The sequence below is a fragment of the Rhinichthys klamathensis genome, unplaced genomic scaffold (genome assembly GCF_029890125.1).
Source record: "Rhinichthys klamathensis goyatoka isolate OS25496 unplaced genomic scaffold, OSU_Roscu_1.1 h1tg000001l_1, whole genome shotgun sequence".
Lineage (NCBI taxonomy): Eukaryota > Metazoa > Chordata > Actinopteri > Cypriniformes > Leuciscidae > Rhinichthys > Rhinichthys klamathensis.
In genome coordinates this window covers 7,202,779-7,226,868 of record NW_026606555.1, presented here as the reverse complement: position 1 = coordinate 7,226,868, position 24,090 = coordinate 7,202,779, and the positions used below count along the sequence as shown (strand labels likewise).

Here is a 24,090-nt window from a genome sequence, read left to right as displayed (position 1 = left end):
TAGGCTATAGCCAACTCACAAAGACCGAAATTGACAATTTTGCGTGTTAAAGCAATATAATCCGCGAAAAATAGTTACTAGCCAGCTGTTTTTGAGGCGGATTTTCTATGAATGTGCGCATAGAAAATAATCTCAGAGAGCGTGCGAGCACTGATTAGTTTAAAATCGCTTGAATGTTTAAACTGGTAAGACTTAAAAAGACTTCAGTCACGATGCACTGCTGGCCCGATTGTGCAAGTGAATATTCCGTCATGTCCCGACCTTACAGTCTATGGTCCCGACTCCAAAACGCGAGTGTGTATTATCGTTGCAGCGCTTGACGCCTGCCTTGCACAAAACATTATGAGAAGAGATAGAAGACGCGCGGCACCGCTGAACACTCACGCTGTTTGTGAAATTGCGTCTGGAAGATAGTTGTTAAAATAATGATTTGATTTTATTATCTGTGTGGATTACGATTGCGGGAATTTCCCGCATTATAAATGGGAGACCTGCGGGAATGATTAGAATTATGCGCAATACCCGCGCCGAAATTCGAGCCCTGGTTCTGGACAGGAAGGATAACTCTGGGAGTTGGAAGGGGTGTGATCGCGATTCTGCCTTCTCACATCGCGATACAGGATCGTGGACCTGAGTATCGCGATTTCGATTTTATATCGCGTATCGTTACAGCCCTAATCGGCACTGATAACCGATTGCTGGAACAATATCATGTTTGCATACCATTATAAAGTAATTAATTTGTTGACCAGATGCTAGATACTAGCATTACCTCTAGCGGGTAAAACAATGTGACAAAAACACACGCAAGTCCAACTCAAATGTTTAGTGTCATGATTGTTACCATCTGTTTGCATTAATTTATATCCAGCAGGTAACTTTTATGCATTCGTTATGCAGCAAAGTTGCATATTTAAAGCTAGTGACATGAGAAAGCAAACTGTTTCATCATGCAGCGGACAGAAACAAATATAAACAAATCAGAAATGCATTCTATTTCAGTTCAATTCGATTTCATGCAACTGATTTTCAGGTTTTTTATCATCACTGTAATACATATTTTATTTTGATTAGATTATCAAGTGTTCAAAAATAGAAGCAAATAAAGTGTAAGAATACACATAAAATATTAAGGCTGTAACGATACGCGATATAAAATCGAAATCGCGATACTCAGGTCCACGATCCTGTATCGCGATGTGAGAAGGCAGAATCGCGATCACACCCCTTCCAACTCCCAGAGTTATCCTTCCTGTCCAGAACCAGGGCTAGAATTTCGGCGCGGGTATTGCGCATAATTCTAATCATTCCCGCAGGTCTCCCATTTATAATGCGGGAAATTCCCGCAATCGTAATCCACACAGATAATAAAATCAAATCATTCTTTTGACAACTATCTTCCAGACGCAATTTCACAAACAGCGTGAGTGTTCAGCGGTGCCGCGCGTCTTCTATCTCTTCTCATAATGTGTTGTGCAAGGCAGGCATCAAGCGCTGCGGCGATAATACACACTCGCGTTTTGGAGTCGGGACCATAGACTGTAAGGTCGGGACATGACGGAATATTCACTTGCACAATCGGGCCAGCAGTGCATCGTGACTGAAGTCTTTTTAAGTCTTACCAGTTTAAACATTCAAGCGATTTTAAACTAATCAGTGCTCGCTGAGAGATTATTTTCTATGCGCACATTCATAGAAAATCCGCCTCAAAAACAGCTGGCTAGTAACTATTTTTCGCGGATTATATTGCTTTAACACGCAAAATTGTCAATTTCGGTCTTTGTGAGTAGGCTATACTCTAAATATAGTCGGTTTTGTCTTTAATAAGCATAAAACGCATGCCAGTATAATGAACACAGTGCACTAGCTCTTAAAGTGACGGAAGCCATATGTGTCTGTCATTAATTTTGTTGTCAAAACAACAAAAGATGGCTTTAAGTTAAAGGAATCAGGATTAATAGCCTATGTATTTAATTTATTCAGGACTAAAATACTACCCAGTGTTATTTTCCATTTGATTACTTTATTCAGTATCTGTATATGAATACTAGTGTTAGACCTATTCAAAAACTTTTCTCTTTAATTGTCTTTATTTGTATCTTTATTCTATTGTATTTATTTGTGCTACTTTTTTCAATTTAATTAAACAATTTAAATCAAGCTTCCTTGTGATGTGTAAATTCTTAACAACAATATTACCCCCTTGTAAAAATGCAATGAGCGCAAACATTTAGGCAAGATAAATGTAATAATTTTGTTTGGAAAAAATACCCCCCCCATTATACATTATAAAATACGTAGACCTACACCACAAAACTAGTTGAGGATCAATTATTTAAAATTTGGCAATTTCAGCATTATGGACGTGAAATTTGCAGCCAAAACTTGAAATATAAATTCTCAGAAAGTGCATTAAATTAATCCTCAATTGACCGGCAACACGTCCAACATGCAGATGCATATCCTACGGCACCATCCCGAAATCAATTTAGTTGGAGTACAGAACACAACCCAAAAGCAGCAGCCTACACTGCCTAGTATAGTTTAATAATTTGCATATTTATTATTGTTCTTTGGTGTTTAGATTATACAGGTTTTTCCTTAAATTTAATAAAAATAACGTTTTTTTTTTTTCTTCTCTCAAAATCTCTTTTTTCCACCACAAGCCCCGCCCCCTCAAGCCCCGCCCCCGTGATAGAATCGCGATACGAATCGAATCGTGGGTCAAAAATCGTGATACGAATCGAATCGTGGGTTTGGTGTATCGTTACAGCCCTATAAAATATACATGTCTAATTTCAATGCCATGGCCTTTGTGTAGATATTTAAAAATGGCCATCTTTAAGCATGACTGCTTGGATTTATATGAAATGGTAACACTTTACAATAAGAGTCCATCTGTAACATTAAGGTTAATAAAAGTATTGTTCATTGTTCATTTCATCATTTATACATTTTTACATTTAAAGTTGTTTCTCTTAACATTAGTTAAGGCACTATAAACTAACAGGAATGACCAAGGGATAATAATTATTTATATATATACTGTATATATATATACTGTATATATATATATATATATATTTCAAAAGAACAGTACATTTTCATGGGTGTTTTTCAATTCTTCAGCACTATTTTATGTGTTATGTTTGTTTTCATTCAGTATCCATTTAAAAAAAAATATCAGTGGATTAATCATTTATCGGCCAGCGTCAACCTCTAATTCATATACTTCTTTACTATAGTGAATATGTTTTCAATTTCTGAATTAAAATGATTATTTTTTTTAAATATTAACTGTGTTGATATTATGAATACAATTCTTAGTAGTTTTGCTTATTTTATTTTTTATTTATTAGAAAAAATAAGCAGTGAAGCAGTTTTGTTAAAATATTAATATTTGGAAAATTTGAGTTGCACTTTATTTTAAGGTGTCCTTTTTACATAGTACTTATATCAGTACTTATACTATAATTATTACAGAGTAATATTAATTAACAACATACTATAGGGTTAAGGTTAGGATTATGGTTGTTTGTGGTTAGTTGGATGTAATTATGCATAATTTACGGTTCTTATTACATGTAAGATGTGTAAAAATGACACTGTAGAATAAAGTATTACCAACTTTTGTTTTCCAAATCAGTTAAAGTTAAGATTTAAAGGTTAAATGTAAAATGTCATGTGGAATGACCCAAAAAACGAATATATATATGAATAATTAATTAAATTAAATAAAACGTAAAAAAAAAGAAAGAAAATAAATTAAGCGGTGTATATATAAATTAAAAGCTATTTGGAAAATGTCATTACTTTTTCATTTTAGCCTTGTTGCCTTCGTTGAGTTTTCAAAACAATATAAACCCAACATTAATTCAAAGATTAATATTTATATTTTGTCCAAATTTTGAGTGCACCACTATCTGCCAACAACTTGTTTTTGTGTTGTTGGCCATTGTGTTGTTGGCCTAAAAATACCCCAAAAAACATTAATTTTGTGGAGGAGTCCTGTAAGAGTTCTTGTTCATTTGAGGGAGCCTAAACGTTCAAACTAAGCTGCTAGTATTAAGCCCCCTTAGCCTGATATTTAAGCATTACTTTCATGTGGAAGTGAATGAAATATTCTTCCACAACAATACAATGTCCTACATTTATGTGGCTGTTTGCACAGGTCTTGTAAGTTCAATTAAGCACTCTTTGTGGGTATGTTCTGCTTTATTTGAAACATACAAGACTAGAGGTGTGAACCTTTCACTGGTCTCACGGTTCGGTTCGATTACGATTATCAAGTCATCGATTCAGTTCAATTCGATATTTCGATGCATCACGATGCACTGCATCCTTAATTTTCAATTTTACTTCACATGTATACAATTTTGTCAATAAATACAAGCAATTTTACATGAAAACACGTTTCTTGAATGTATCAAACATCAAATAAAACTCAAGTCTGGGCACAGAAGACAACAGCAGCATTTAGATTAGAACACACAAAAGTATACTAAAAGTGCATAATGCAGGGAGTGTACTTAAATACTTATATAGTGCAGTGTACTTTCTTGTAAAACATTTAAATATTGACAAATGTATAAACATGAAATTAAATTACAAACCAAAATAAACAAGAGGCCAAACCTACTTGAGTACATCAATATTAAAAAAACTAAATCTGCACTTCAGCAGTGTTTTTTAATACACAAAATAAAAGCAAACATAAAATAACAGCACTGGGCACATGAACTTCCTGAAACATCACAAACTGCTCAGCATGTGGGAATTTGTACATTTTTCTTTAAGGACACTAACTGGTCCACATGCTCTGGTTTAAGAGTGCTTCTTTTAGCAGTGACCACATCTCCTGCTGTGGAGAAAACTCGCTCTGCAGACACGCTTGTGCCTTGGATACACAAGTATCGCTTTGACAGCCGAGAGAGAAGAGTAAACATGACCTCATGCCACCAGGTCAAAGGGTCCTCGGTGAGAGGCAGAGATGGAGCTTTACAGTATGCCTCCATTTACTCCTTAGCAATGACATAGGGAGTCTTGGGTTCTGCTGTACCTTCAGTGTCAGTGAAAGACTGTCCCAGCAAACTCACAAGCAGCGATGAGGCCTTTCGTTTGGGAGCAGCAGAGGGCCTGACCTCCATGGATGTTTCTTCTCCTAAAGTTCCTGTTCCCTCAGGTGCTTCATCCACTTCTGTCATTCTAGGTGTACCCTCATTCTGTGTTTGAACAAAATAATTAAAAATACAATTAAACTAGAACAGTGGCAGTGCACTCAGTCAATACAACATCTCACATAATATATTAGGATTATAACTGTTTTTCAGTTTTAATAAAAATAATAAATCAATTTAAATTAAAAAAACATTTTAACAAATTTTACCTACTATTAATATTATGAGCGTTTAAGTTTGTTTTAATTTTAAATAGCCTATTGTACAAGAAACATGGTAGAATTACCTCCAACGATGCAGCCTCCTCTGTCAGTGCTCTGTATACCTCCAATCTCTCCTCTTCTGTGAGAAAAGGAATTCCCTTACATCGGGGATCAAGGGCAGAGGATGTATGAAGGATCCTCTTCTGTGACTCACTATTGTACCTCTTCAGGAGATCTGTTCTGATTGCATTCTTGATCTCATGGATCATGTGTGAGTCTCCGTCGGTGTCCGACATATTCTGGAGGAATTGCGCATTTAGAGGAGCAATGAGAGAAACTGTCGGATTGCGCTCTTCTGACATCAGTGTTGTTGCATCCTTCATTGGCTTTAATGCCCTCACAGCATCCTCTGCATTTGTCACATCTGTTTCAGTAAGAGTGCACAGATCTGTCTTTCCTTTTCTGACTTCTGGTGACAGCAAGGTGGCACAAATTGCAGGTTGTTGTTCCAAGAACCTCTCGACCATGTCGTATGCGCTGTTCCACCTTTTTGCAACATCAGTTATCAGCTTATGATTTTTCAGGCCAATACATTGCTGTTTCACTTTCAGACAGTGGCTTGCTGTGGTGCTGCGATGAAAGAATGTTGATATTCGTCAGATTCTGCCCAAAAGCCTGGAGAGCGCGGCCACTTTAAGCGCGCGCTGGGATGCCATGATTCAGCGTATGCGCAAAGCATTTTATGCAGGGGTCTCAAACTCAAACTCAACTTAACTGGGGGCCGCTGGAGGTAGAGTCTGGGTCAGGCTGGGCCGCATCAAGTATTCCACAAAAAATTTTTTATTCAAGTATTCCAAAAAAGGAGCACAACTGATCCAATCTTCTCAATCTTTATTATTAACGTTTCTTCTGAACTGTTCCTCTGAATTTGAACATTCCTTTATGTACATGATTGGTTCTTCATGAGCTGTCCTTCTGACAGTTGGAGTTCATTTTACAAACTTTCTTTGTCTTTTCCTTATACACAACATCTTTGTGATACTTCATTTTACAAACATTCTTTTTCTTTTCCTTATAACACATCTTTGTGATACTTATTTTTTTCAAATACTTATATTTGCTCATGTCCTTTTTATTTTCAATATGATATTGAATGTTTTTTTGGAAGGCACATTTCCATTTATTATACTTAGAAAAACAATTATTGCTTATGAAATACAAATATTTGCAGTCATGTCTGCCCGTCTTATTGAATTCTTTCAACACATGTACGTTATAGTGTCTCAGGCAAATTACTGACTTTGCACAAATCAAAGCAAACCTTCTTATCAACCTGTTGGACACATATTACAAGCTCAAAATGATTATTCTCACATTGTTTTAGACAGGGGTCTCCAACACGTCGCTCGTGAGCTACCAGTAGCTCGTGGCCTGATTGGTGGTAGCTCGCCAAGGGGCCTGTTCACATATCGCACTCACATATTTTGCGCGCTCAAGTTCGTTATTTCAAAAGCGGCAAGGGCAGTATGTTTGTACTTCGCGGTTGTCTATGACAACTATTGACAACAAACCCACCGTAAGCTGTCAGGAGACTATCTATGGTAGCCCATAAGGGATAAAAAAAAAAAAAAAAAAAAAAAACGCGGCACACGCAACGACAGGCCGCACTAACATTAAACTTTAATGTCAAGTAGGGGGCCACAAAATATCACCCGCCCGCAGGCCGCGAGTTTGAGACCACTGATTTTGCGTGAGGGAATGTTCAGAATTAAGCTGCAGCCATCATGTTCGACGCATTATCTGTTACAAGCACTACATCCTTATGTGTAGCTGCTATTCATCCACGACACGAGACCGTAGCTCTGCCAGATGAGCACCTGTGTGAGACTCATAAACGGCTCTCGTTTGCAGCACATGAGACAAAATATTCCAGTCATCGCTAATGTAATTTGCCGCTTTTGTCACATACGACTCTGTCATGACCGAAGTCCAGGAATCACATGTTATTGCAACTCGATGAGCTTGGCTCATTGACGCCATTACCTGGGCTTTGGTTTCGAGGTAGAGTTCCGGGATAATCTTTTCTGAAAAGTGGCTGCGAGAGGGGAGCTTATATCGTGGCTCCAGTGTTTTTAACAGATGGTGAAACCCGGGGTTTTCCACTACAGAAAAGGGCTGTATATCCTTTGCAATAAAAGATGCCACTGCTCTGGTAATTCTCTGCCCTCTCATCGAGTTGGGCGGCAACGTTGATATAATTTGATCTAATATTTTTGGCTGAGCTGGATCCACAATGGCACTGACAGGCTCGGGGTGAAAACGGCTGACGTGATTTCTCAAGTTGGTGGTATTACCCCCTGTATATTTTATTTGTGTGTGACACAATTTGCACACAGCATGTGTTTTATCCAGGTCGGGCTTACCATGTTGTTGATAAAAGCCGAAATGTGCCCAGATGTCGGCTTTTAAAGTGGTTGGAGCATTTTTTATTGCACGCACTTGCGTTTCGCCTCCCTCTGCCATTGTATGCCGCGACTAAACACGCGGTGCTGACGTCAGAAAAGCGACAGTACATTATAACCGGTTATGGGCTATTAATGAACCGATACCGAATCGCCCTCGTCTGCATCGCGATGCATCGTAGAAACGATTAATTTCGACACCCCTATACAAGACCACAATCATGTTTGTAGGCCTATTGTTTTTTGTGTCAGGCAAACCAGACCAGCCTTGGTATTCTTTAGGTAGGCTCAGATAAGAAAAGGTTTTTCAAGTGGCCATTCTTTCTGAGGTCACGCTCACCTGTGACTCATAGTGTGACTTTAGCTCAGTTAAACTGCCACAGGAAGTTTTGTACCCTTTCCCTGCAACACATTGAGCTTTATTTAGACATGGCTATGAAGTTCACTTTGACCTCATTTTCAACTGTGAATTTACTTATTCTGTTACTCATTTGGGGAAGTTCTGACTTAAAGGGGACCTTTTATGCAAAATTCACTTTTACACTGTTTTGAACGCTGATGTGTTGTGTCCACAGTGTGTAAACAACCAACTTATAATGGTAAAAATCCATCCACTCCTTTTTTTTGTATCCCCATAAATCAAAAGCAGTGTCTGAAAATACCCTGCCCACTAAAGCCAAAGTTGTTCTGACCGGCCTGGCCTTGGGCTATGGACGGGTGATATGGACTTAAAACTATATAACGATATTTTCTGGTATTTATTGCGATAATGACTATATAAATATAGCTAGTAGTTTAAATATAGTAGTTTACCACTGTTTTTGGCTACAAGTGATTAGGGATGCAACGATACCGCTTTTTCAAAACCGATCCGATATCAAAATTCTGAGTATCGGCCGATACCAATCCGATACCAGTGCAGTTTTTTTTTTTAACCAACTAGAATTTCTAGAACTCTGTGTGTTGAACTGATGATCACTCTTTTATGTGTTAAACACAATCTACTTAATACAGACAACTTCATTATAAAGAAAAACAACAAATCAAAAAAAAATATATGGTCATAATCTATGACAAAAATGCTATTATAAACTAGATTAGTGGATAATTCAGCAGTAAAATTTTGTCTAGAAAAATTACGAGTGCACAATAATTGTATAAAATCTGAACATTTAGTGAAAAAAACATTTAGTGGGGAACAAATGGTAAATGGACTGCATTTATATAGCGCTTTCACAGACCCAATGGCCACCAAAGCGCTTTACAATTTGCCTCACATTCACCCATTCACTCACTCATTCATACACCGACGGGCGATGGCAGCAATGCAAGGCGCCATCCAGCTCGTCGGGAGCAGCTGGGGTTAGGTGTCTTGCTCATGGACACCTCGACACTTGGTCAAGTGGAACCGAGGATTGAACCACCAACCTTCCGGTTTGTAGACAACCCACATGAACCACTGAGCCACTGCCGCCCCAAATAAACGGGCGTATATGTTGGCGTTAGATTATGCTTACACTCCTCTCACCGCCTGATTTATGAAGCTGTGCGTACCTTTGAAATCCAGGTGTACGCAATACCTGCCCTTGATAAATCCCGCGGCTGAAAACGATCGTCATTAGAATAGCACGCCCCTATATATTCAAGTCTCCGCTTCCCCCACACCCTCATTTTACGCCATGGACACACGGAAGACGGCAAAGAAGAGAAACTTCTCTGACGTGGAGCCGAAATGACCTATCACAATGCATTGTTTTACAGCACGTCTTTTGAATTAGCATTCAATTTCGAATCACGTCACATGTAGGTGTACAATAGTGATGATGATCATATAATGTACCATTCATTCACATTAATAATTGCATGACAATTTGTAATATTCTTATTATTATTACCATTTACCATTACCATTTATGATTTTTATTATTAATGACGCTTATTGTTATTTAGAAGAAGAATGTCGTTATTATTATTTAAAAGAAGAAGAATGTAATTTTTATTATTTTGTCAGTCTGAATTATTTTTTGGTCATTGAAAGCCTTTCATCACCGAACCCAGTCCGTGCGCACCTGCCGGGGATAACCCTGAAACGTCAGGGTAAAGCGCACAGGCTCGCAACTGAAGGAATACATATGCTTACAAATCAAATGCTTTGGTAAAGTCACACATTAAAAATTTAAAGGCACACTGTGGAACTTTTCAACCTTTATAATATATTACCAAAACCCATTGAGATGGTACATCGACTTACAATAGGTTGAATGACACGTCTGCCGAAGCCTGAAGGTGTCTGTATCGCTTTTCCTAGCACTATGTAACTTCGGGGTTCGGGTAGGAACCCGAGCAAAAAAGAACTACAAAATTCGACCGCTTTACGGCATACGTCACTTCCCCCACCACCCTCAGATTCTGACGTGAGTGCTCAACTCGCGTTTGATTGCCGTCTGTATGTTTTCGTCATGGCCGAACCAACAGCTACAAGGAAGAAGGCAAAGGTTTTGTCAGAGGACACTAAAAAAAAGAAAAAGGCATAGTGACAAATGAAAAGCCAGGACGAGGATCACCATTGGTCCAGCGTTCGCTCGCTGGCTTGAGCTAAAGGAGGAGGAGGGGTGCCCGACTGATGCTAACGCTTGCCTGCACACAAATGCCGTTTCCAAGGTGACACAGATAAATCATATAAGCAGTGTAGTATTTTCTGGTATTCCGGCCACAGCCGATGGTGTTATGAGTGTAATAAAATGCCCACAGCCCATTGTTCATTTCTACACACAAACACAGCCCGCCACAGTGCAGGGCTCGAACAAATAAAGTCGACTCATGTCAAATGTACATTAAATGTAGTGAACGTTCCCACGACTCAGTGCCCACAAACACTACACACAACATGTCCCACGGTTTCTGTAAAACGAAACCAACACACATAAGTTACAGTCAGCTCAGGCCGACGGTGTTTTTAGTGCAGTAAATGTGCCCGCCGTCCCGCGCCCACATTCACTCACAGACATGTTAGCACTAAGCCGCTCGCTCTCTCAGCAGACTGCTATAAGGGAATCGAGCGCGGCCAGGCTGCCCGCCTCAAACACTGCAAGCACACACAATCTAAAGACACGGGAAGCTGACCCACTGTCTATGGGCGGACCGGTTGACTGTTTGTTGACTTTTGCGACAGTGCTGCGGAGCTTGTGGCCTCTAGGGACGCTAGACGTGAAAGTTACAGGTCGAGCGCCACTAGTGGCCAAAAGTTCCGCAGTGTGCCTTTAAGTCCATGTTGCACAAAAATAAACACTGAAGTTTATAATTACTATGTTGTTGTTGTTGTTTTTTTTACTGTGGGTCATAATATATCATATCTTTTAGTTTGTCAGTGCGTTTTGTGGTGTTAGGAATTGTTTTTCTGTGCATTTCGCGCACTAACTCAAAACGTGCGTACACCACCTCCTGAGCTGGCGTAGGATTTGAGCGTGCCGTACGCCAACGTCCATATTGATAAATCTCAAAGTCACCGTGGTTTTGAGTGTACGCCAGGTGTACCCTGGAAATTTGGTGTACGCACTTTTGATAAATGAGGGCCAATAAGTGTAACACTAAATCTGGTAAAACTTTACACATTGCTCTTTGTATTGTTGTAAAATACATTAATGAAAAACAAGATAACAAAAATCAAAAAGATAAATTACTATATATATAGCCTAGGCTACTATAAAAATTGTGACATGTTTTAAATGTATAGCACAGCTGTTTGAGGCAGCAACATATGATAGATAGGACAGAACAAGAAAGGCTATTAATAATCTTTCATTGCGTCACTGTATTATGATATGAAAGGCTCCAATACAGTGCGGCACACGGCGCTTAAGCGTATCCCGAGCGCAGAATGATGCGCTTGAAGCAACATGAGTCACAGCGCGCAGCGCGTCGAGTCCGCATTGAAAAGTTCAAAGCACAAAGGAAATACATATTGATGCGTAGTGTATTATACAGTATCTATCTATGCAATAGTTTGAGCCTTTTCTTTTAACAGTTTTACATTTCAGTTACTGTGCGCGTGAAGAACAATAATAGTGCTCTGACTCTACTCTAGTGTTGTGATCTAACAGACACCCGGTAGAAAGTAACATGATTAAGGTACAGCAATAAAGTCCAGCAAGATAAAGTCGTTTTATGCGAAACCATAGACCTCTATCTACAGATCAAATATAATAATAATATTGAATCATCTTAGAGAGAGTTTCCTCGTGTTGACTGTCGTAACCGAACGCGACGCGCTGTTTGAATGCTGAATGGAGAATGACTGACAGCCGCAGCGGAGGGAAAAGTTTACGTGATCTTGAATTTAATGACTTAAATATTAATTTATATCTCACATTATACTAAATAATGGCTTCAGAACACTTATAATATAGTGCACGAAAACGTTATGGTGCTTTATAATGTTTTTGTGCCTTTTGTGGGGCTTAACAATAACAGAATAGTATACGCACAATATCGGATTTGGATCGGCCTCGTCTGACCGATACCCGATCCGGCAAAAATGGCAGTATCGGAGCCGATACCGATACTGAGTATCAAGTAAGGATGGTAAGATTCACCGATGTGCATCGGCATAAAAGCTAACGATGCGATGCATCGATTTAAATAAGTGTGCATCGGATACAAGTTGGCATTTGTATCGCGATGCATCGTTTCTAACATCTGCATCGGTAAAAAACGATTTATTCATATATAATTATTAGTAGATGCGCTATACTTTTACTATTTAGAAAGTGACCAATCATTTGTGACCAAAATTTTATTATGTAACTGCTGCGTTCACACCGAACGCGGATAGAGCGTCTGTAGCGAGTGATTTCCTTGTTAAGTCATTGTAAAGACACGTTGACGCGGGTCTGGAGGTCCTGCGGCGCGAGACGCGTTTAGCGTGGTGCACTGGACACGATTTCGCCTCATTTGCGCGTCCAGTTCGACTAGATTGATTTCTCCTTTCTGAACTGTTGCTAGCGCGTTCTCTCATCATGACTGCTGCAGCAGCTACGTGAATATGACGTATCACAACACTACGGAGTGCGAGGCGTGTCCTGAGAGTCACCTTAAAGTAGGACATTAAGTTAATTTGGTTTACAGAAGCCTGTGACTGCAAATAATAGTTTTTCATAGATGTATATTTTTACATCTGAATACAGTTATGAAAGACCTGTTTGTGAAAGTTTTTTATTTATTTATGTTTATTCTTTGTTAAAACAGCACCTGCTTTTATTTAATCTTTTGGTTTTGTGAAGAAATATGAAAGAATATGCGTTAAAAGTCAGATGGCACTTAAGCTACTTTATGATCTGCTGTATGTCTGAATAAAAGAAATAAAAGTTAACTATCTATACCATATTGAATTGCATAGCATCATATTTTTCTCCATTGCATCGTATTACATTGAATCGCATCGCGTTGAATCGGATCGCACCGCATCGTAAGAGTAGTGAATCGTATTGCATCGCATCGGTAGCTGCTTATATGTATCTTTAATGTATCGTGTCGTTGGCTATTGTAGGAAACTTATTTTCTTCTCAAGTGTAGAAAAGTCAAAGTTCAGACCAGGAGATTGTTGAGGTATAAGTTCTTTATTTCATCTCTGTAGCATCTCAATCAAATCTAACTAAGGGAAATGTTCCCTTACAATTTATACATTTAGAGGGGGAGGAGTTTACATTGGGGTGACAAAGCATGCAAATTCAGTAGGAACACACCCTACTCTGAGGGGATTACCAATCCAATTGAATCAGCATAACTATTCAAATGCTGATAGTGGCCAGGAACTCTGGTTCCTAAGAGCCATCCCAGAGCCATTAAAGACAAAAGGTGATCTGGTTAATTTAAAACAGGACTGGCAGGAAAGGAGACTCTTGCTGGAGACTCAATAATCATCTGAAATCAGTCTACTAAACTTTATCAGTTTATATTCTATTGTAGTGGAAACCTAAATTAAACATTTAATAAATTTGTATTCCTTCAATTCCCCCTTTGGGAGTTCTAAATAACTCCCACATTATAAACAAATTTAAACACTTAAAAATTCATTCTTGTAACTTGTGTAAGTTACAGGTACATAGCTTGTTCTGTGTTGATGTTTCTGCAATTGCATGCTGACACAGAAAACAAAACATGCAATTAGGGTCCGTGAAATTTGAAATTCTTACGGAAGAATTTATCTTCAGTCATCTGTTGTAAAAATAAAGAATGTCTTTTTGGAACATCATGTTTGTACACAAGTGAATCATGGAATGCAGCCATCTTCTGGTGTGGCCTGCAACGTTCTTTCCAGCAAACAAGGCGTTTCTTGACATATTCATCTCTCTAAGAATATGTGGTTTCTGGAGTCTACACTTTGTGCGATGTCCATGATGGTAAAATCTTGATCATTTTGATGGATGACTGAAGGTTCTGTATGTGGGTCTCTGCGTTGTGTATTTTTTCTTTTCTTTATCTTTTGTGATAGTTGGCTCGTCATTGGTTCTAGCTGTTTTCTGGAAGGTTTTGGCTTCATGCGCAGGTGAGGAGGTCGGTGCGTATTTGTCTCAGGACAGCCATCCAGTGTTATCTGCACAGATGAAGAAAGAAAACAACAGACAGGAGAACAGTATTTCTTCAAACACTATGGTTGTACATTTTTCTGAGTCTGCTATTGTTGTTACATCTTTCCCTATTTTCTTAATTATTTTGACACCTAAAGGAACATTGAGGTGATGATGGACTAATGGATGGGGAAGGCCTATGAGGGAGTCTTCACCGCAAAGTTGGCCCCCGACGCCTGTTGCGTTCGGTTCTTCTCTGGGCTCCTCACTGTTCCATGTCCTATTCTGTCCCTGTAGGTGGGGGAGGGCATTTTATGTTTACAGCCTGATCTAAACTCATTATTGATGAAGGCAGGGGCTGCTTCAGATTAGAAGGCAGACTGAGTAGGAGCTGAGTAATATTGTTAACTTCTCTCAAGTTCTTTTTGCTTTTTCTACACTCTTTTCTCCAATGTCCAGGCTTACCACAGTAATAACAACTGCCCTCTCTCTTAGGACATTTACGTTTCTTTTGCTTCTCTGCCTTGACCTTAGAGGATGCTGCTGCAATTTTTACAGGCTTATCAGTTACTGATTGGAGAGCTATATCGGTTTCAAAGAAAGCTTGAAAATCAGGATAAGTTTCATCTGACTGTTGGTCTTCTGAGTCACATTTGGTTGAGGCCTGGTTGTGGCCCACCTTTTTCTTGAGACAGGACACTTGAGTGTGCAATTGTTTGTTCTGTTCTTTTAATTTAGCAATACATCTAGATTGTTCTTGGGCAATGGATAAGCTAAATTCTCTCTGGCAACAGATAATGCCTTTTATGTTTTTCTTCCTGATACATGCACCTAACACCTTCTTGCATTCTTCAGTAGACCATACTTTTTCTGGGTGAATACCAAATTTCCTTGTCAAATTCAATCTGACTGACTCAGTCACTATGGAGTCCATGTGCTCTCCTAATAATGACTTAAACTCAGTGTCTGTCCATAACGGAGTCGCAAGACCACCTTTCTCAGTTGATGGAATCAGTCTAGCATTTTTTTCACACATTTTGTGAGCTAGTTTGTTATCACACATTCAAAAACTAAACTTCTCTGATCAACAGAGGGTGTATTTGTTAACACAGATCAACTCTTGTTAACCTTCCAAATTATCAACACTTAACACTTAACTTCCCTGTAAGGCTAAGTCTTCCCTGCCTGGACAGAGGGTCAAATCAAAATATTAACACGTAATGCTAATCTTCCCTGTATGGACAGAGGGTCAAATCAAAATATTAACACGTAATGTTAATCTTCCCTGTATGGACAGAGGGTCAAATCAAAATATTAACACGTAATGCTAATCTTCCCTGTCTGGACAGAGGGTCAAATCAAAATACTAACACGTAATTTTAATCTTCCCTGTATGGACAGAGGGTCAAATCAAAATATTAACACGTAATGTTAATCTTCCCTGTATGGACAGAGGGTCAAATCAAAATATTAACACGTAATGCTAATCTTCCCTGTATGGACAGAGGGTCAAATCAAAATATTAACACGTAATGCTAATCTTCCCTGTATGGACAGAGGGTCAAATCAAAATATTAACACGTAATGCTAATCTTCCCTGTATGGACAGAGGGTCAAATCAAAATATTAACACGTAATGTTAATCTTCCCTGCCTGCAAGAACAGAGGATACTTTTTCATCTCTAAAAGAAAACTTTTAAAGGGTAACTTTAGTTAACCAAACTCTACAGCAGTCTGTTAACTTCTTCTCTGAACGGCGCAGAGGAAAACACATGTACTGGTCTGCAATGGTTCTTTTAAATAGAGTGAAACTCACCAAATCGCTTGGTTGTATGGAAAGATTCCAGCTGGAACTTCAGTCAGAAATGTTCATTCTTTGTTAAGATCTTTGTTGAGGTCGAAGTTGCTGGAACTCAGTCAGAACTCACTCAGCTTTGTTGATCTTTGTTGAAGTCCAGTTCTGGATTCTGGTGAAGTTAATTCTATCCGGGTCACGGCACCATCTGTAGGAAACTTATTTTCTTCTCAAGTGTAGAAAAGTCAAAGTTCAGACCAGGAGATTGTTGAGGTATACGTTCTTTATTTCATCTCTGTAGCATCTCAATCAAATCTAACTAAGGGAAATGTTCCCTTACAATTTATACATTTAGAGGGGGAGGAGTTTACATTTGGGTGACAAAGCATGCAAATTCAGTAGGAACACACCCTACTCTGAGGGGATTACCAATCCAATTGAATCAGCATAACTATTCAAATGCTGATAGTGGCCAGGAACTCTGGTTACTAAGAGCCATCCCAGAGCCATTAAAGACAAAAGGTGATCTGATTAATTTAAAACAGGACTGGCAGGAAAGGAGACTCTTGCTGGAGACTCAATAATCATCTGAAATCAGTCTACTAAACTTTATCAGTTTATATACTATTGTAGTGGAAACCTAAATTAAACATTTAATAAATTTGTATTCCTTCAATTCCCCCTTTGGGAGTTCTAAATAACTCCCACATTATAAACAAATTTAAACACTTAAAAATTCATTCTTGTAACTTGTGCAAGTTACAGGTACATAGCTTGTTCTGTGTTGATGTTTCTGCAATTGCATGCTGACACAGAAAACAAAACATGCAATTAGGGTCCGTGAAATTTGAAATTCTTACGGAAGAATTTATCTTCAGTCATCTGTTGTAAAAATAAAGAATGTCTTTTTGGAACATCATGTTTGTACACAAGTGAATCATGGAATGCAGCCATCTTCTGGTGTGGCCTGCAACGTTCTTTCCAGCAAACAAGGCATTTCTTGACATATTCATCTCTCTAAGAATATGTGGTTTCTGGAGTCTACACTTTGTGCGATGTCCATGATGGTAAAATCTTGATCATTTTGATGGATGACTGAAGGTTCTGTATGTGGGTCTCTGCGTTGTGTATTTTTTCTTTTTTTTATCTTTTGTGATAGTTGGCTCGTCATTGGTTCTAGCTGTTTTCTGGAAGGTTGTGGCTTCATATGCAGGTGAGGAGGTCGGTGCGTATGGGTCTCAGGACAGCCATCCAGTGTTACCTGCACAGAGGAAGAGAGAAAACAAAAGATTTGTTCAAACACTAGGGTTGTTGCAGTATTTGTTTAAAACACTACGGCTGTATCCTTTTCTGAGTCTGCTGTTGTTGTTCCTTCTTTCCCTATTTCTTAATTTGTTTGACACCTAAATAGAAGCAGTGAGGTAGGGGTGGACTAATGGGTGGGGAAGGCCTATGAGGGAGTCTTCACCGCAGGGGTTGGCCCCCGATGCCTGTTGCAATCGGTTCTTCCCTGGGCTCCTCACTGTTTCGTGTCCTGTCATTTCCCTGTGGGAGGGGGAACAACTTTTACAGTGTGACACAATGAGTCCAGGCTTATCCTGACACAATACTGCCGCTACTTTAATTTACATCACTTGATGTGGTCCAGACACTTCCTTGACTACCTGTCCTGTGAAGTGTGTAGCTTTATCTGCGTAACACAATCGTGAGTCATTTCTCCTTCATCCTCTAACAAAACTTCAGTCATTGTAGACATCATATATGAGAATGGTGACAAAAATGACTTTTGCTTAATTCATTATTGCGGTCACTACATTGAGGGCATTTTAAGTTTACAGCCTGACCCAGCTCATTACTAATGAAGGGCCTGTGCTGTAGACAACATTTAAGGCTGTGAGTTTACTTAACCATTGTCCCCACAAAGGAAAACTGAGATAGTCACTTTCCTTTTGTTCTATTAAACAAAAATAAGTTTTTTATCTCTGTTGTAAGTTACTGGGGAGAATTATGCACTCACAGCCCAAATGGTTAACACCTACACAAGCTGCCCCAGTTTAATGACGATGGGAGGGGCTGTTTCAGAGTAGCAAGCAGACTGAGCAGAAGCTGAGTAAAATTGTTAACTTGTTTAAAGTTCTTTTTGTTTTTTCTACACTCTCTTCCCCAATTTCCATGTTTACCACAATAATAACAACTGCTGCCCTCTCTCTTAGGACATTTGCGTTTCTGTTGCTTCTCTGCGTTGACCTTAAAGGAAACTGCTGCAATTCTTACTCTCTCTTTAACATCAGAATCTTTTTCCCAAGCAGCTAAACTGTCCAAGTTGTTTTGCAGGGTTCTAGTGGCCCATGTGACATCTAAGAAAGGCAATGCATTTCTATGCTCTGACAAAAGACCATCAAACCATGTGCGAACGAGGGCACCATTGTCCTCTAGCACCTTCTCTGAAGTGTCAACAATCCCGCTGTGTGCTGCAGCTGTCTGACAAAATCTTTCTGTGTACTCAAATACATTTTCATAATTCTTCTGTACACAATTAGTGATCTTTGACCAGTCCACTTTTGGTCCAACAATGTTCTTTAACACTCTCAGAACTCCTTCTCTCAATTCATCTTTTCTGGCATGCTGTAACTCAGAATTGTTTACAGCATTTTCAAAATCATTGAATTCTGACTCAGTCAAGATCTGTGATATTAGCTGGGTGACTTCAGCTAGAGACATATCGTAGAGCCGCATCTTTTTGGACAATTCTCTCCTAAACTCAGAAAAATGTCCATGTACTGATGGCAAACTTTCAGCAATTCTCTCTATTTCTTTAGGAGCTAAAGATAATTTGACTGCTTGTAGCTGCAGTATGGGGGTTGCTGATGGAACTGGATCAATCCCTTTTCCCCTACTCTGAGCCTTTTGTCTTGCTCCACACACTTCAACTGCATTTACATCTTTCATCAATACAGCACTGACATTGTCCTCTATTCTATCAAAAAACTGTAAATCAGGATAGCTTTCATCTGACTGTTGGTTTTCTGAGTCACATTTGGTTGAGGCCTGGTTGTGGCCCACCTTTGTCTTGAGACAGGACACTTGAGTGTGCAATTGTTTATTTTGTTCATTTAACTTATCAATACACCTAGCTTGTTCTTGTGCAATGGATAAGCTATATTCTCTATGGCAACAGATTATGCCTTTCGTGTTTTTCTTTCTGATACATGAACCTAACACCTTCTTACATACTTCAATAGACCAAACTTTGTCTGGATCAATACCAAATTTCTTTGTCAAATCCAATCTAACTGACCCAGTCACTATGGAGTCCATTTTCTCTCCTAACAATGACTTGAACTCACTGTCTGTCCATAAAGGGCTTGCTAATCCACGTTTCTCAGTAGTTGGAATCAGTCTAGCATTCTTCCTAACCATTTTGTGGATTTCTTTGTTACCAACTTAATCAAAAAAATTAAAACTTCTCTCTACTGTCTACAACAGAGGGTACAATCTTATTAGCACATGATGCTAAACAAACAAAACACTAAAACTTCTCTGATCAACAGAGGGTACACTTGTTAACACAGATCAAACTATTGTTAACCTTCCTTGGCAGAGCAAAGGGTAACACAAATTACTAGCACTTTACGCTAATCTTCCCTGATTGAATCAGAGGATACAAACAACTTCCCTGACTATTCAGAGGATAAAACCAAAATATTAGCACATAATGCTAAAAACTTCCCTGCCTGAAACAGGGGGTAACCAACATATTAGCACGTAATGCTAATCTTCCCTGACAAAGCAGAGGCTACACAAAAATATTAACACGTAATGTTAATCTTCCCTGCCTGCAAGAACAGAGGATATCTTTCATCTCTAAAAGCAAACTTTTAAAGGGTAACTTTAGTTAACCAAACTCTACAGCAGTCTGTTAACTTTTCTCTGACGGCGCAGAGGAATAAAATTTGTACTGGTCTTCAGTGGTTCTTTGAATAGAGTGAAACTCACCAAATCGTTTGTTGTTCAGAAAGATTCAGTCTGGAAACTCAGTCAGCTTTGTTGAGCTCTTTTTTGAGATTCAGTTCTGGAACTCAGTCCGAAAAGTTCTTCTTTGTTGAGATCTTTGTTGAACTTGTTTCAAGATTCAGTTCTGGAATTCTTTGTTGAAATCTTTGTTGCTTGAAGTTTCAAGATTCAGTTCTGGAACTCAGTCCGCTTTTTTGAGATCTTTGTTGAGGTCCAGTTCTGGATTCTGGTGAAGTTAATTCTATCCGGGTCACGGCGGCATCTGTTGAAAACCTTTTTTCTTCTTAAGTGTAGGAACTTAGAAGAGAAGACCAGGAGACTCGGAAGTATCTTTTCAAGCAGGATCATTTATTGCTGTTGCATCGCTGTAGTCTGCTTCGTTCAAAAATCTTAGCCAAGTCTAACTAAAGGCAAAATACCTTGTGTTTTATATACATTTCAAGGGGGAGGGGTACATGGAGGTGGAAACAAAGCAAATGTAAATGAGGTATACAGGTTTTGGGACCTGCTCAGCATGAGAAGGTGCAGGGCATCTCACACTGAGACAAGAACTTCAAGACAAACAGTCTCAGTAATAAACTCAGCAAGAGTCTTTGCCCTGGTGAGACACGAGAACAGGAAAAGCATGGCCTTCTCGCATTGAGACAGGCCAGTCAGGATAATAAAATAGCAGATGTTCACACCTGCTCCGCAGGGCTTCCCGCACTGAGACAGGAACCCCACGACAAATGGTTTGCATTTAACTTGCAATAGACAGACAGGAAAAGGCAGGTTTGTGACATTTACCTTAATTACAAAATTCACACTAATAAACTTCCTCTTCTTAAGTGTAGGAACTTAGAAGAGAAGACCAGGAGACTCGGAAGTATCTTTTCAAGCAGGATCAGTTATTGCTGTTGCATCGCTGTAGTCTGCTTCGTTCAAAAATCTTAGCCAAGTCTAACTAAAGGCAAAATACCTTGTGTTTTATATACATTTCAAGGGGGAGGGGTACATGGAGGTGGAAACAAAGCAAATGTAAATGAGGTATACAGGTTTTGGGACCTGCTCAGCATGAGAAGGTGCAGGGCATCTCACACTGAGACAAGAACTTCAAGACAAACAGTCTCAGTAATAAACTCAGCAAGAGTCTTTGCCCTGGTGAGACACGAGAACAGGAAAAGCATGGCCTTCTCGCATTGAGACAGGCCAGTCAGGATAATAAAATAGCAGATGTTCACACCTGCTCCGCAGGGCTTCCCGCACTGAGACAGGAACCCCACGACAAATGGTTTGCATTTAACTTGCAATAGACAGACAGGAAAAGGCAGGTTTGTGACATTTACCTTAATTACAAAATTCACACTAATAAACTTCCTCAGTTTATATACTATAAATCTAAATTAAACATTTGAATAAATTTGTATTCCTTCAATTCCCCCTTTGGGAGTTCTAAAATAACTCCCACATTATAAACAAATTTAAACACTTAAAAATTCATTCTTGTAACTTGTGTAAGTTACAGGCACAAGCTTGTTCTGTGTTGATTTTCTGTAATTGCATGGTGACACAGAAACAACATGCAATTTCGGTCCGTGAAGTTCTTACGGGTAATAGTCTTTTCTGGTTGGAAATGTCATTTTCTCGTGAGAGGCATGATTGATTTGTTGAATGAAAAACTTGATACTGTGGACGCATAGATAATACGCTAATAAGAGAAACAACAGCAGAATTGCTATTTCCTTCATCCACATCCACGGTTTACCTAACAAGTTTCCGAACCAGGAAGAGTTATCTTCAGTCATCTGGTGTAATTTTGCTGAAAGACCAAGAATATCTTGTTGGATTTTGTTCAAGTTCTCTGTGGGATCCATTAAACCGGTGCAGCACTCAGGACCAATGATGGTGCAGGCTCCTCCTTGTGATGCTAGAACGTAATCCAAGGCCACTCTGTTCTGTAAGATCATTATCTTGTGCGAAGCGAGAGTGTTCGTGATGTTACCCAGGGCCAAAGCCGTATCATTGGCCAATTTTTGTACAGAATTCGATAAGCTTCTGACTTGATCCAGGGCCTGCATGACACCATAAGACGGGATTAATGCTCCAAGAGTTCTTGACCACCATGTTTGTGCGCGAGTGAGTCCGGGAATGCAGCCATCTTCTTTGTTTGTGGTGGGAGCTGAATTTTGTAGCTGTGGGGAGCTTGAGGTGGAATGTGTATTTTCTCTGATAGCTGGTAGAACATAAACCAGGGTGCACCTTCCGTTGAATTGACTGGGGAGGATGCTGTAGACAGAAGTTCCACATAACCAAAAAGTGTCAGTTGGTGGAGGGATCATGCACAACTGATTTATTGCAAAAAAATGTGATAGGGATGGGTTCCTGGAGAGACACTCTGTTAAGTCCTTTTCCTCTTTCTTCGCTGTTGTAGAAACGTACACATAGGATTCTTCTCCTTTTTCAATCACAAAACTGCAACGTTCACGAGGAATTTCACCCAGTGGAGTTGATGCTGGAGCATAATTTTCCATGCACCAATGGAACATCATTGGCAGAAGCAGATCTGTCATGATGGGAGTAGCTGAAGTTAAGTTGCAGGATGGTAGTCCTGGAATGCAACACGAAAAAGCTGGAGGAAGTGTTACATTGTGACATGTGTCCTTGTTGTATAATCCACTGGTATGATGATTGGTGGAAACCTAAATTAAACATTTAATAAATTTGTATTCCTTCACTATGCATCAAGATGCGTATCGCATCGGCCTCAGCTATGGAGATGCACATCCCTAGTATCAAGTGATAGCTGCATGCATTATTGAGAGCCTCAGAAACACAAACATTGATCTAAAGTAAAATGTACCTATCATTAAATAGGCTCCTATAGTATACCAATTACATAAAAGAATAAAAAAAACAGTAAAAATTTAAACACCAGCCCTTGCAGAAATGGAAAAGTTGCAGATATACGTTTCTCCTGTAAAAGTGCAGATAATGTTTAAATAGTGCAACTGTACTGGAAAATATCACACAATAATAATTACACAATGTAATTTGATATATGGATTGTTACTGTAGATAAAACTACCCCCCCCCCCCCCCCCCCCCCCACTTGTATACAGAAGTTATAACACACTTCCTGTTTCTCTTTTCTCGCCATAAATTTGTTTCCTCGCCATGGCCAAACCGTTCGAGATATAAAAAATCCGCTGGCAATTTATCATCCTCAATGTCTTGACTTCATGCACACCGAGTTTGGTGGCGATCCGATGAGTTCCCTAGGAGGAGTATTTCAAATTCCATAGCATGCATTTTGCAAACAACCCTAAACAGCTGACTTCCTGTTGGGCTGGCGTAAAACTTAAGCTGTGTCTAAAACCACTCATTCACTATCCCTATATAGTGTATGGCGTTTGAGTGCACTATATCTGCAAGGAGTGAACAAAATGAAGTGAGTGAATTCAGACGCTGACGGTTACTCTGTGCGTCGGAGAGCTGGAGCTGTCGCAGAAACGGCTTCGTCACACGTAGTGATAAAACTCCTTTTATCTTACGTTACTTACTTTATAAAATAATATTAACAACAATAACAATCATAATGACTTTATTTTGTAATTTACCTCCGTGCCAGCTTTGTAGTTTCATCGATTGAAATTTTGTTAGAAACTCTCACGCTCACAGATGACGTGGTCGTTGAGCGCCCTCAGGCGACCGTTATGATTACATTCGAATGAACAGCACCTACAGATGATTAAAAATATATTTTTAAAAGGTAGAAAAAAAAGCTGTTAGGTAATTTCTGGTTTAAACTCGGTCGCTCCCGCTCTTTCACGCGCGCTCAGTCCTATACGCATTGGATTCTGGGAAATAGTGCTTCTGCAAGTGTACATCGGATGT

General features: G+C 39.3%; 1 protein-coding gene across 1 annotated transcript in view; it reads left to right on the top strand.

The window, feature by feature from the left end:
• The window catches only part of LOC130089890 (LIM and SH3 domain protein 1-like), an 89,866-nt gene that overhangs the window by 3,672 nt on the left and 62,104 nt on the right, over positions 1–24,090 (top strand). The window lies entirely within an intron of this gene.